The following is a 12,576-nucleotide window of genomic DNA, read 5'->3' as shown; positions in this document are numbered from 1 at the left end:
CATCCAGAGGAACACTTGGGTGCAAAGATGAAGGTCATAGAAAAGAATGCATATGAGGACTCAAAGGACTCACAACCAAATCTATGCGAAAATTGAGTGAATTGATGTTGGGAGGGTGTGAAGGATGAACAGGTGTGTGAGCATGATCCTCAACTTCATTGGGCAGTGGTGGAGTTGTTGAATAAGAGGAAGACAGACAATCAGTTGAGACAGTGCCCGCTTCCACATGATATTGCGCAGCTCCATCAACGAAGAATGTTGAGCGAGGCTTGATCTCAAACTTTCTCTTGGGATAGGCATATTTCTTAAGGCAGTACTCGAATCGGTCCCAAAGATAATCACATTTCATCTGGCTCCTCGATGCTTGAAACTGCAAGTCACGGAAGCGCTGCCAAAAATCAATAACAGATTCTGGAGAGCCTTCCGTTGCTGTAATAGTTTTTGGTCAACATGGTCTGGATCAAAATGATAGAACATGTCTTCAATAAGATCACAGAAGTGCTCAAATGAGTGTACAGTGTCAGCCGGTAGGTTGAGCACCCAACAAATGGAGATTTGCGAAGTGTGTACGCAAGCAGCAAACCAACCTATTCATCAGAAAACTCATCTTCCTCATGAATCATGGAAATAAAGTTATGTAAGTGTTCAGGAAAGGCCACTTCGCCTTCACCATCATACATGTGAGTGGACAAGAGATAGAAAAGCTTCGCTGAGATGGAGACATCTTCACGATTCGAAAAACACCTCGGGGGAAGAAGAGTGCAAGACTCCATGAAAGATAGGCAAAGGTTCAAAACTGGACGAGAGGACACAACTTGTCATCAGGCCCTCCTTCTAGCGCCATAAATGTTGACGGTGCTGGACTCGCCAACATGTCAAGGGGATCTCCCTGGTAAGAAGTCCCAATTAGACCTTAGACTGTTTGGTGTAGGAGTCCTAGTAGTGGGTCATAAGGTAATGCCTTGACCGCGATGTTGTATAGAGGCAAGTAAGATAACTATGTCAGTAGCAAGGGTGTGACGGCTGCAGTGAGTCAAGGAAGATGTATGAGAGGTTCTAACACATAAGGGGGGAGGTAAGGGTGAAGGTGAGTTCTAGGTTGAAAGGGATCAATCCCAACTTGGCTAGGAACACACAACACAAAATGACATACACAACTTCTGGCGGAGCAGTCCACTTGGATGCGGTAGTCACAACATACAATGTAAGATAACACGTACAGTACTCATAGATAAGTCTGAACGAGTGCAACAATTGTTACAAAAAGGTTTATGTGAAAGGTCTGTCTGGTGTCCAACAGAACAATCGACATAGAAGGTGACAACATTAACAGCATATACAACACATTTGCAACAAGATTCATATAATTGCATGTGAATCAACTTATACACAAATATGTGAGTTAAACAACATATATCATTAAGGCAACTGGAGCAGTCCAACTACAATAACAACATATGCATGAAAATGTGTTGGCTCTTATTATATAAAAGTGTAAGTTCCAATCATACAATACATCCATGTAAATCTGCTAGCCCATTAGTGAAACGTTACAGCCACATCCACCTGCTCCTCCAAAGAGATGTACTAGCCCAATGCAGTGGATAAGCCAAGGCACGTTACAATACTATCCAAGCTTTCTTCAAGATAGTCTTAATAGAATCTTGGCTGACCAAAAGCCTCCACAATGAGTTAGGAGGGACTATTTATAGCAAAGGGTGGGGTGACCCTTGACATTCCCCTTTGTGACAGATCAACTACCCTCATGACTCTTCACCTACTCTATGACTGTTACATCCAACCATTGACACTTGACATGACTCAACATTACAATGCACATGTACTCATGTGAGACAACATGGCTTGAGCAAGCCTTGCAAGACATCACTGACACTCGTTTCGCTGTGATGAGACAAAATCTTTTACATGCTTGTGATGGTGAAGGTGGTGAACTGATGCCAAGCTTGGTCATCCATGATGGTGTGCATGCACCTAATGGTGACATCTTGCTGAAGCGAACTCTTGCCTCCATTGCAACCAGTTCATTAGTTCGGCCCCTTCATCCAAATCGTCTGCTAACATGCACATGGTCTTCTTGTGTATGGTTGAACTGACAACACACTGATGCATAATGTCCGTGCCGATCTTCAAGTGTGTGTTGGTGGTCATGCACATCAACTTACCTAAGTATATGTTTAGCCCCAGTTGGACTTGCTTCTTGTCTTCGCCTTGGTGAGTGTGTTGAATGGGTTGGATTGTATGCGTGCGCTCAACGACATGCATGCTGCTGAATCCCTTGCATGTGATCAACAACACTGCTCACCATGTCTGCTCTGTGTCAGTTGCTGGGATGGATCCTTAACTTGTACAGGTGCAGTTTCATCCGTGAGTGCATGTTGCGCCCACTGCTGTTCTTGTTCCTGTTACAACTCATTCGTCTGTCTGTGCAACTTCATGTTCTTCCTGAGTTGTTGCTTTAGCACATGCAACTCCTTCTTTGCTCCATCTTCTGCCTTCGTGAGATCTTCATGTCGTGCCATCACTTCATAGCCAGAGTCTCCAAAGTTGTTTTCATCATCAATGGACTTGCTTGAGATTGCAACCTTGTTCCGCCTCCGTGTTGTCAACAACCCTCCTCTTGCATTCGTAGCATTTGGTGCAGCTGTCTTCAGTTGCTGTTCATGATGCTGCTCACTGTGATGTTGCTGCTATCGTATATTTATGTCCTTGTTTATGAACAACTTGATGTCTTCGTGGGTAGGCAAGTCCATGGACACTTGATCGACTGCATCTTCAAGTGTGCTATGAATGATGTCTTCATCTTTGCCCTCCTGGAAACCATTATATCTATACTGCTGAGATGCAGATGATCACCTGAGATACCTAGAGACATGGCAACACTCATGGCAAGCAATCTGTCAGTCGAAAACCAAAATGAACATGAGAACTGACTTGCAACATACCTAGGTGCATGATCATGAAGGTTGCGCAATTTTAGCTGGGAGGTCAGGAGATCGACTGCCAAGATTGCACAAGGAACAATCTAGGCTGTTGGGAGATTGGCTGACTGCTGGAACTATGCAATGCACAGTCCAATCTGGCTACTGACTACTGGGATTGCACAATGCGCAATTCCAGCTGGGATTGATTTTTGGCCTAGGGACAGATTTGCACAATTTCTTGGGCCAAGCAGCCACTATCCTCCAAAAATGCACAAAACAGTTTTGGAGGCTAGTGTTGGGTAGGAATGCACAAATTTGGAGAGGAAGGTGAGCCTTCCTTCCCCAGATTACGCAATGCAACCTTGTTGAAGGCAGAGTCCGGGCCAAGGTTGGCCCGACTCGCCGACGGGCAACTGAAAGCAACTAAGACAATAAATGCATGGTGACACTAAGTGATTGATAGTGCATGCAAAACATTAATGAAAGATTCAACAAACAGAGCAACATGCATGTGGATGAGGTAGTTTGTTGGTTGGGTGAACGTCTGTGCAAAACAGTTTCATGCATGCGAAAACAGTGAGATAGCAACGAAAACTGAAACAAAGCTAGGAAAAGCTATTATATATGTAAACGACAACAAACACTCAAAGAAATTAAGCAAACAATACTCCCACAATCAAAAACACAACAAGCGACAAAAATGTAGCACAAGGCATGGGAAGCGGGCTTACCCCAAAACAACTGAGCTGAACGTGCCGACTGCTCCTAGATGTGATGTGGGATGTCAGAGCTGCAAGATTGATGTGAGGAATGAGCTCTACAAGGTACAGTTGATGATTTTTGATAGCATTGAGGTCGTGACGCGCATGCCATGAATCTAGGGGAAGCGACACTTGGTGGGAGGTTTCAGAATTTCTCCTTGCATGTAACCTCCAACTGCTAAACCTAGATCCCTGAAACAAGGGATGCCTTTGCACGCTGCCTTGGGAGAAGCAGCCCATGCAAGGGATTGCTCGACTGCTTGAGAAAAATGCTCATTTCTGGCTAGGAGCTGGGCTGGCTACCCAGGAGATTTGTGAAATTTCTAGGTAGAGCAGCTGACTGCTACCCAGATTTGTGCAAATTCTGGGCTGAGCAGCCTTGCTGGGGAAATTTGCGCAAATCCTACTAGGAGTGTTGGCAGGCAGGATTGTGCAATCCTAGAGCCTAGCAGGCTGCCAGAGAGGATTGCGCAATTTCTGGAGGGAAGGCTAGTTGCCCTCTAGAAATGCGCAATTTTCAAGGGGAAGCTGCTTAGCCTGTAGCTGGACCAAGTCTGGGTGAACAATCTATGAGGGGAATGGATCAAGCTGTGACCGACAGGCTGCCTTTGTGCAAGAAAGACACTGAAGCTTGTGAACTTGACGAAGCAAGGCAAGCTGCTGTGAAGGTTGGAAGGGAGGCTCCAAAACGAGGCTAAGGCAAAATTTTGGAGGGTGGTTGTAGCCGCTACAACATGATCGTAAGTGTCGAAGTCACCTTCTCACACATGCCTAGTCCGTAACGCATTCATGGAAAAATTCGTTCATGCAAGCTTGAACAAGCATGGCACAATCCACTAAGACAGTGCCTGTGCAATGTTCAACCCATGTCAGCAGTTAGTGTACACATCATTGACAATTCCTTACTTTGTTTTTAATCATACTTCCTTTTCGGTGAGTTTCTTAAACTATCCCCTTTTGTGCACTTTCATCTTCGCAAGTGTCATTTTCATGCTTATGACTGTCATTTTTTCTTGCGTTCACTTTAATTAGTGCCATTTTCATGTTATCTTCACTCTGGCATGTGTCACTTTCATTGTCATTCGCATATCGCAAGTGTCGTTCGCACTTTTCTCTTCATATAGTAAATGTCGTCTTTTGGCATGTGGAGTGTCGCACAACACACGAATGATAGTTTTGGTGTGTTTAAAAGGGTAATATTTGCGTTAATGAGTTGTACTCACCATGTAAACATGTATAACACTCATTTCCAAATATTTAAGCATTGTCGCACAAGTTTCGTCATAGTCGTTGCAAAGTGTATCTTTGGTGTTGCACTTGTCGTCGCAAAGTTGTCACATTGAGGGAAGTTTGTTGTTCATGTGTTCTGGATGATCTATGTTGTGTCATCAAGAGTTCTTAGTGTGTGACCATAGTCAAGTCTTATCACTGTTCACATAAGATTCATCGATCCCACACTTTACCAAATTTGGAAAAACTTCCAACCAAGCAACTTAGCCTCATCCAACCCTCCTGAACTGCGCATCGCACAGTCTTAGCCCTGAAGTTGTAATCCTATCCCTTGACATTGCACAATACGCAATTCTTGCCTCCCAGGACTGTGCAATGCACAATCTCATTTACCCTAAACCTTGACCTCTAAAACGACGCAATCATGCCCTCTAGCAAGTCCTGAACTGCACATTGCACAGTCTCAGTCCTCAAGCCTCATCCTTGAGCTCCTGAACTGGGAAATTGCACAATCACCTGGCCTCCCTTCCGCCCAGAACTGCATAGTGGGAAAACTCAAGGCTCAATCCTCTAGCCTAAGTCCTTGAGTCCCTCAACTATGCAATTCCTCTGCCTAGTTCTCCATAACTGCACATTATGTAGTCCCAAGGCTCAAGCCTCCAGGCTGAGTCCTTGAGTCCCTCAGTTGTGCAATGCCTTGGTCTTTGTCCTCTCAGAACTGCGAAGTGAGCATCTTCAAGCCTCAAGCCCTAGCCTTTAACTCTTAAGCCCCTCAACTATGCAATCGCTTGAACCTAGCCATCCTAAACCGCACATTGCACAATCTCAAGCCTCAGTCCTAAACCTTGGCCTCTGGAACTATGTAATTCCTTAGCCAGTCACTCAACCAGTCACCGGTTCGAACCCTAACAGGTGAGTTCATGGAACATGTTAGGTTAGGGGTTTTTCGGATTGATGTCAGCTTGTCATGAATGGTTTTCAGTTACATGTACTCTATCTTATCATGATAGGATGACGAGGGAGGAAAAGGAGAAGGAGACCATGCTAAAGAACACAAATGGAGATGAAGAGATAAGAAGATCATCGGGCAAGAAGATGAAGGAACACTAGATTACAACAGAAGATCAAAGTTCAGGACTACATGAAGATTCCATCTGATTCACAACCCTTTGGAGGGTGTATATGAAGAAAAAAACATATCTCTTATGAATATGAAGCATTGCACATCTATTATTTAAGACAAAGGAGCAACAAGAATGGCTTGACATTGCCATGTCATCAAGAAGTCCTTGTCAGCAGTGTCATGTCATGAGTCATCATATGCCACATCATTCTTGTGGATTATGTAATTTGTTATTCGAAAATGTATTGTAAAGTGGAAGTCCAAAGGACATGTACAAATGACAAAGAATCATGTAAAGTTGAAAAGGTCATAGGAAGCAAAACAATCATGAGGGCAGTCAAAGAGTCACAAGGGAAGTGAAGCATCACCCCATTGGTTATATATACACCCTCATTGCATGAGAAAAGGACTTTTTCACCTTGGCTTCTCCCATAAGGAATCAGATAGACAAGTACTTTTGGGGAGAAAGTTGTGGCTCTAATGCTCCACTATTGTAACTAGTGATGCTCATTGTATTAATGTATCTTAGGACTTTTACTTAATACTTGAAGACTAATTTCAGCACCCAACGACTGAAAAGGGAGGTACACACATCATACAATTATGCCATTGGATCTCCGTCACTAAATAGAACTGGAGTACATATCATGTATATGTGCATTCAGAGTGCAAGCCCTATCCTTAATATAGCACAATACTACTTTTGATCTAGATATTTAGAGTGAAGTCGCATCTTGTAGTAGTTCACAAAGGAGTCAAATCGTGTTCATTGCAGACTTGTAGAAAATTATGCCCAACCTTGTGGTCATAAATCATAGTGAGAGAATTCGTAGCAGGTTTGATGGAAGACATGACCTATTTTTGCCAAATTACAGAGCATAGAAGCTTGATTTTCACGCCAAAAAAACAATTCATAATTCAGATCTGCTAACAGAAATTGAATTTAATCAAGACCTGCAAACAAGATGCTCAAGCAATCAATGTGTTGACCAACGATTTCTTTTTCAAATCGAGGGCCCTCTTCATACTCAGATCTGTTTTTGATCTGCAACATTGTGGCTTTACTTTGATGGTGGCTAGTTCATCTTGATAATAAAAGCTTTCTCGCTCAAAGATCGATTAACTATCACCAATCAGTAGCAACAAAGAAGTAATCTATTTTACCAACAAAAATGGAGTAAGAAGATCCTGAATTCTTTATATTAATCATATTGGATTACATTAAATGGTAGCAGTGATATATGAACGAAAATATTCGATGTTATATTACATAAAACATTAAATAATCTATTTCTTTGATTGCATTTCTATTTCTTATGATAACATCCAATAATATTTTGTTTGATATGAATTTTTTATATTTCTCTCATCTAAAAGGATAGGGATATTGGAGTATGTTATCACAAAATCAAGCACTGAAAGGCTGCTGATCAGTTAGACTCTGTGTAACTATTTCAAACCAGACTTTTGACTAAGGCTTAGCCTCCTTAGCCTGAGAGGGCTCTCTCAAAGGGTTATTGATTTTAAATATTGATGAGATGGCTAACTCTTGCAAAGTAAATTTAACACATAAGTTGGCTGGACAGACATTAAAAAGACTTCCATTGGGTTCATGGAGTTAATCATCATTTCAGCAAACTATAAAACTACTCATTCATAGAAGTCAGGGCATGTAATGTTTAAACACTCAAAATACCTCTCATAGAAACCTCAACTTACAAATACACACAGGAAGTCAGAGCAACAATGTGAATTCTGAGTGATTGTGTATTTATACAGCTGTAAAACATAAAAGATAAAACAAAACCACATATATCTTGAGCATTTGAAACACTGTGTGAATCCTGAGAAGAAAAAGCAGTCATTTGTATTACTGAAATAAGTTTTTACACAAGCCAAAATAAACTCTGTTTTCTCCAAAGTCTCCAACCCTCATTACATCAAAATTTTCTCTATATATAGAAACATCTCCTTAACTACTTTGAGCTTCCTCCTCCAGCATGAGGGGAGCTCGATGACTGCTACTAATTACCCTTATCTGCTATTTAACTGACTCATTAAATACAACAAGTGCTAAACTGGAATTTTAAAGAGTCCTAATTAAACTAAAGCTCTAATTATATCCTCCTCGTAGAATGATTCTTTCTTGCTCCTTGACACCTGTCTCCTTTCAGTTTGGCCGAGATAGCTGAGAGGAGGATTCAATGTTCCATGCTAGCTTTGGATGCTGGATGCGTTGATGGTTCAATAATGTTAGGAGACAAACCCCTGTTTTTCCGGTCTCTGTCTTCCATCACCTATTCGAAAATGTAGCAACATGTTTCCAACTCTTTAACACCCCAAAAATGAAGAGCACCATCATGATACCAGATGCGCTGGAGGCTTAGTTGATGAACAGGTGTGCAAGCCAAAACAATACTCCTCGTATGCACCTCCTTCCAAACCCTAATAACTGAACATAAAGTGCCTTTATGATGAAAACTTTAACTTGAGACAAAAACACTTCACTTTACAAAAGAGGCACACCTGTCATCATTTGAATGGCTTATGTTAACTTCATGTGGTCTTCTTAATGTTCCTTAGGTGTTTCCTTTGGCAAATATCTGATCCTCCCATCAAACTGTTTGTTTTCGTTCAAAAACAGCACCTACAGCAGTTTCGTAGCGCGCTACGAAACCGCTGTTTTTTGTTTATACAGCTTGTATTTGCTCTGAGTTTTTCACTGCTTATACCTCCAATGGCTAAAACTCCTTTATATATGGCAGGGGTCTAGATGCCTTTAAAATAATGAAACTAAGCCAAAATTTTACAAAACTTAGAACAATACCTCTCTTTGAGCAGCAACTTTATTTATCAGCTAATTGATCTAGCTGAGCCTTTAATTCTTCCACCTTCTTCCACTGACCTAGCTGTGATTCCAATTCTTTAATCCTCCTCTTCATGGCTTTGTTCTCGGCCTTTAAACACATGTTTATTTTTCTGATGCATTGGGCCTGTTTGAGAGCTGGAACCGTCCATGTGTAGACATCAGCTACTGAATCCACCTGGCTTACTAGGTTTTTACTCCCCTTTAACACAGCTTTCCGATAGTTTGCATATCTGACTGCAACCTCCCTAGTGGCTTTCTTCACCTTATCAATTTCAATCTTTTCTGCCTCCAGCTGGTCCTTTATGGCTATAACATTACCTCCTTGGGAAATAATGACTGTTCTATTGGAGTGCTTTTGCTTGCTTTTCTCTGCCACCTCTGCTCTAGACAATTTTTCAACTTCCTCTGTTCTAGGTAGTTTAGAGGCTTCCCTTACTTGTCTTCTTGTAACAGGTCTTCTTGGCTTGAGGACAAATTCATCACCGGGCTCTTCAAACCTCAGTCTCTTTGAAGCTTTAGATTTCTTAGTGCTTTCCGGTGATGATTGAGTTAAATCTATGTGCATTGGTTCAATATGCACTGGCTCCACCTGCTCAAACTCAATGGCCTCAAGCAAATCACTCAAGCTGGCTTTAGATGTAGGGCTTTCCTCAACAGCCAATGCTTTGCCCTTATCTTTACTTACTTGACTCCTTGTCCTAGCTCTAGACACTGTTTTAGATTCACTTGGTCCAGGTACAACTTTCTCATGCTTAGTTTTCTCTTTTGATGATGGCTGAGGCTGCTCTTTAATAATCAGTGGCTTCACTGATTTCTTCAACTGTGACTTGGCCTTCTTTTTATCCTTTGCTTCCTTTCGAAGCTGGGCTATTGTGGGCTCTTCATCAACTGATTTTTCTCTTTCTCTAACCGGCTGTGGAGTAAGCCCTGTTTTACTCTGGAAACCAGCCATGAAGATAAAAGAGTTCCAATCTCTACCAATTTTCTGAAGACCATCCAGCACTAACAGTTTTACCAAACCATGGTGAAATAATGATGTTTCACAGTCATCCTTTCTTAATTGCACTTTATCACACATTTTGCTGAGACTACGAAACAGGTAAAATGGAATATCTATGGATGCTTTACCAGTAAAATGCAACAACAACTTAAAGTGATAGGAGTAAACCTTGTTATATCTACCCTCACAGGTTAAATACTTTTGAATACATGTGAGAAGAAGAGCATAGTGCTCCTTAACATAGCTTCTAGGCACTGCCTTTGTTAAATCCTCATTCACATATGCCTCTTTAAAAAATTCTTTGCAGGGGTTCAAATCAAATTTAAAGTTCTTAAACCACTCTTCTCCCCCCCTTGGAATCTCAGTTACAGCAGCAATGGCCTCAGGGGACACTTGAATCTCTAGCATAGCAACTTTAGAATTCAAACCGGTGAAATTTAAGGCAAAATCCTTTGTTACCTGAGCATGGCCACCCTGCAGCTTCTCACAGAAATTCCAACAGCCGGCATCCTTGAAGGCTTTCTTCACGCCTTCATCTCTTAGTGCGAGGTCCAAACCTTCAGGCTCTGTTCTTTGACATTTCCCAGACCTATGCCCCTTCCTCTCCATTTGCCTTTGAAATTTCCGCACAGTCAATTACCAACAGCTCCAACTAAACTGATGTTTCAGTTCTTTTTCACTCAGGCTCGCTTGCAATTCAGGCTCACTTGATAAACTCGGGCTCGCTTGCAATTCAAATATCTCATTACCCAGGCTGGCCGTTTACGCAGCATTTAAGATCATCATGCAAAATCTATGCACGGCAAAACCAATTTGAATAATATTAATGTGCATGCCTACAAACCTATTGGTGGAGTGATGGTTTATGAGTATTTGGGAGGTACGCCAACTGACATGAACGGACGGGAACGATGACTCAACAACTGACATGACCCTCTGAAAAATATCTGCTGCAAAACGCAGGAATCCGCGATTTCGCAGCGCGGCTAGTTTTGAATTGTCAAAATGTGCTGCGAAACGGCTTGATGGTGACACGCTGCGGAATGGCTAAACCATGATTATGCAGCGAAATTGACCAATAAGAAACTGCGCTGCAAAATTACGGAAATACGCTGCAAAACTGACCAATAGGAGGCTGCGCTGCGAAATTATGGAAAGGATTGGTGATATGAATGAGACAAGACATGACTTATGAAAACATGATGGCGGAGGATGACCCATAAGATTAGAACACATTTTACATCAAACCCCTTTAAAATTCCAACCCTAAGTAAGAAACATAGAATAACAACATTTTGACACCACCTTTTGACATTAAACTTGGACAAAAGACTATATATACAAATGTTTAAAGTTCTAAGTGATAACAGAGTACATGGACAAAAATGCTTTAATGATTGTAAACTTCTGATTTAAGGGGGGATTGTCATTCTCATATGTAAAAGGTTAAAAGTTTAAACAGTTGGTAAGAGATGCTATGTTGAGTTATAAAGAAAATTGAAGACTTGTGAAAGCATTGCTAAGTAGAAAGTATGTTATAGAGTACTTTTTGCGATCTCAAGAAGAAAAATCATAGTAAAATTAATTTTTTGGTGTCTTAGACCACCTTGAAATTGAATAATGGGGTCTAAGTACACATGTTTTTGTGTATGATTTTTTGGATGTGTGATACTTTCTTTGGTGTCCCATTTTGGTATTTGAATACAAATTGTCAAGATACACATGAAGTTATAAAGCATAAAAATCAAATCAATTATTCACATATAAAAAGAAGATAGAAAGTTGCTTAGAGCATTGGAAAAACATTAAATACAATATTCCTTTGAATAATGAAATTGATAATTTCCTTCTACAATTGAAGGATAAGTCATTAAATCAATTGTGACGTGCCTGAAATTGAATGAGGAGGTCAAAAGTCAAGACATCTCATCACACTTTAGGGTGCGTGACCGGTAGTATCTGACATCATAAGGTGACATAAAAATCAAGTGAGCTTGATATAACAAAAGCAAGTGCAAGTGAGTATGACACATAAGCATATAATCAAGCGAGCATGAGAAAAATGGGTAAAGGAGGAAAGTGTTTACAAAATGCATCTCAAGAAATCAAGGATTTGCAAGAGTACAACCATGAATTCCAAAATCAAATTAAAGCACTTGAGTGGTACTTACAACAAAAACAAACCGTAATTGATCACATGGTTAATACATTATAGTTGACAAATAATCTTCAAAGGTACTTCAAATAAAATTAAGAGAAAAGTGGGATCAACTTGATAACTTGTTTGATGCAGCATCTATAGTTAAGGTTGATGCAATTTGTGACACATAGGATATCATACAAAAAACTAATGCAATTTGTGGTACAAATGAACTCATCAAGAATGCTGATGTAAAGCGTGACTGAGAGGAATTACTAGAGAACACTAATGCAATAAATGATATTGAGGATCTTATCCAAGAGTTTGATGTGACATGTGACACAGATGAAATCATGCAAAGTGTCGATGCAATTTTTGACAAACAAAACATAATACAAGTGGTTGATGCTCATTATGACATAGAAGACCTGATGGATATGGAACTATAGAACAAAGATGAGTCACAAGAAGAAGCCTAGAAAGATAGTAGCATCAATAGCAAAAGAAAATG

This window comes from Pinus tabuliformis, chromosome 8 (assembly GCF_031772625.1).
Source record: "Pinus tabuliformis cultivar Carrire ecotype Pingquan chromosome 8, CPIR1, whole genome shotgun sequence".
NCBI lineage: Eukaryota > Viridiplantae > Streptophyta > Pinopsida > Pinales > Pinaceae > Pinus > Pinus tabuliformis.
Note: the sequence above shows the minus strand (reverse complement) of the source record.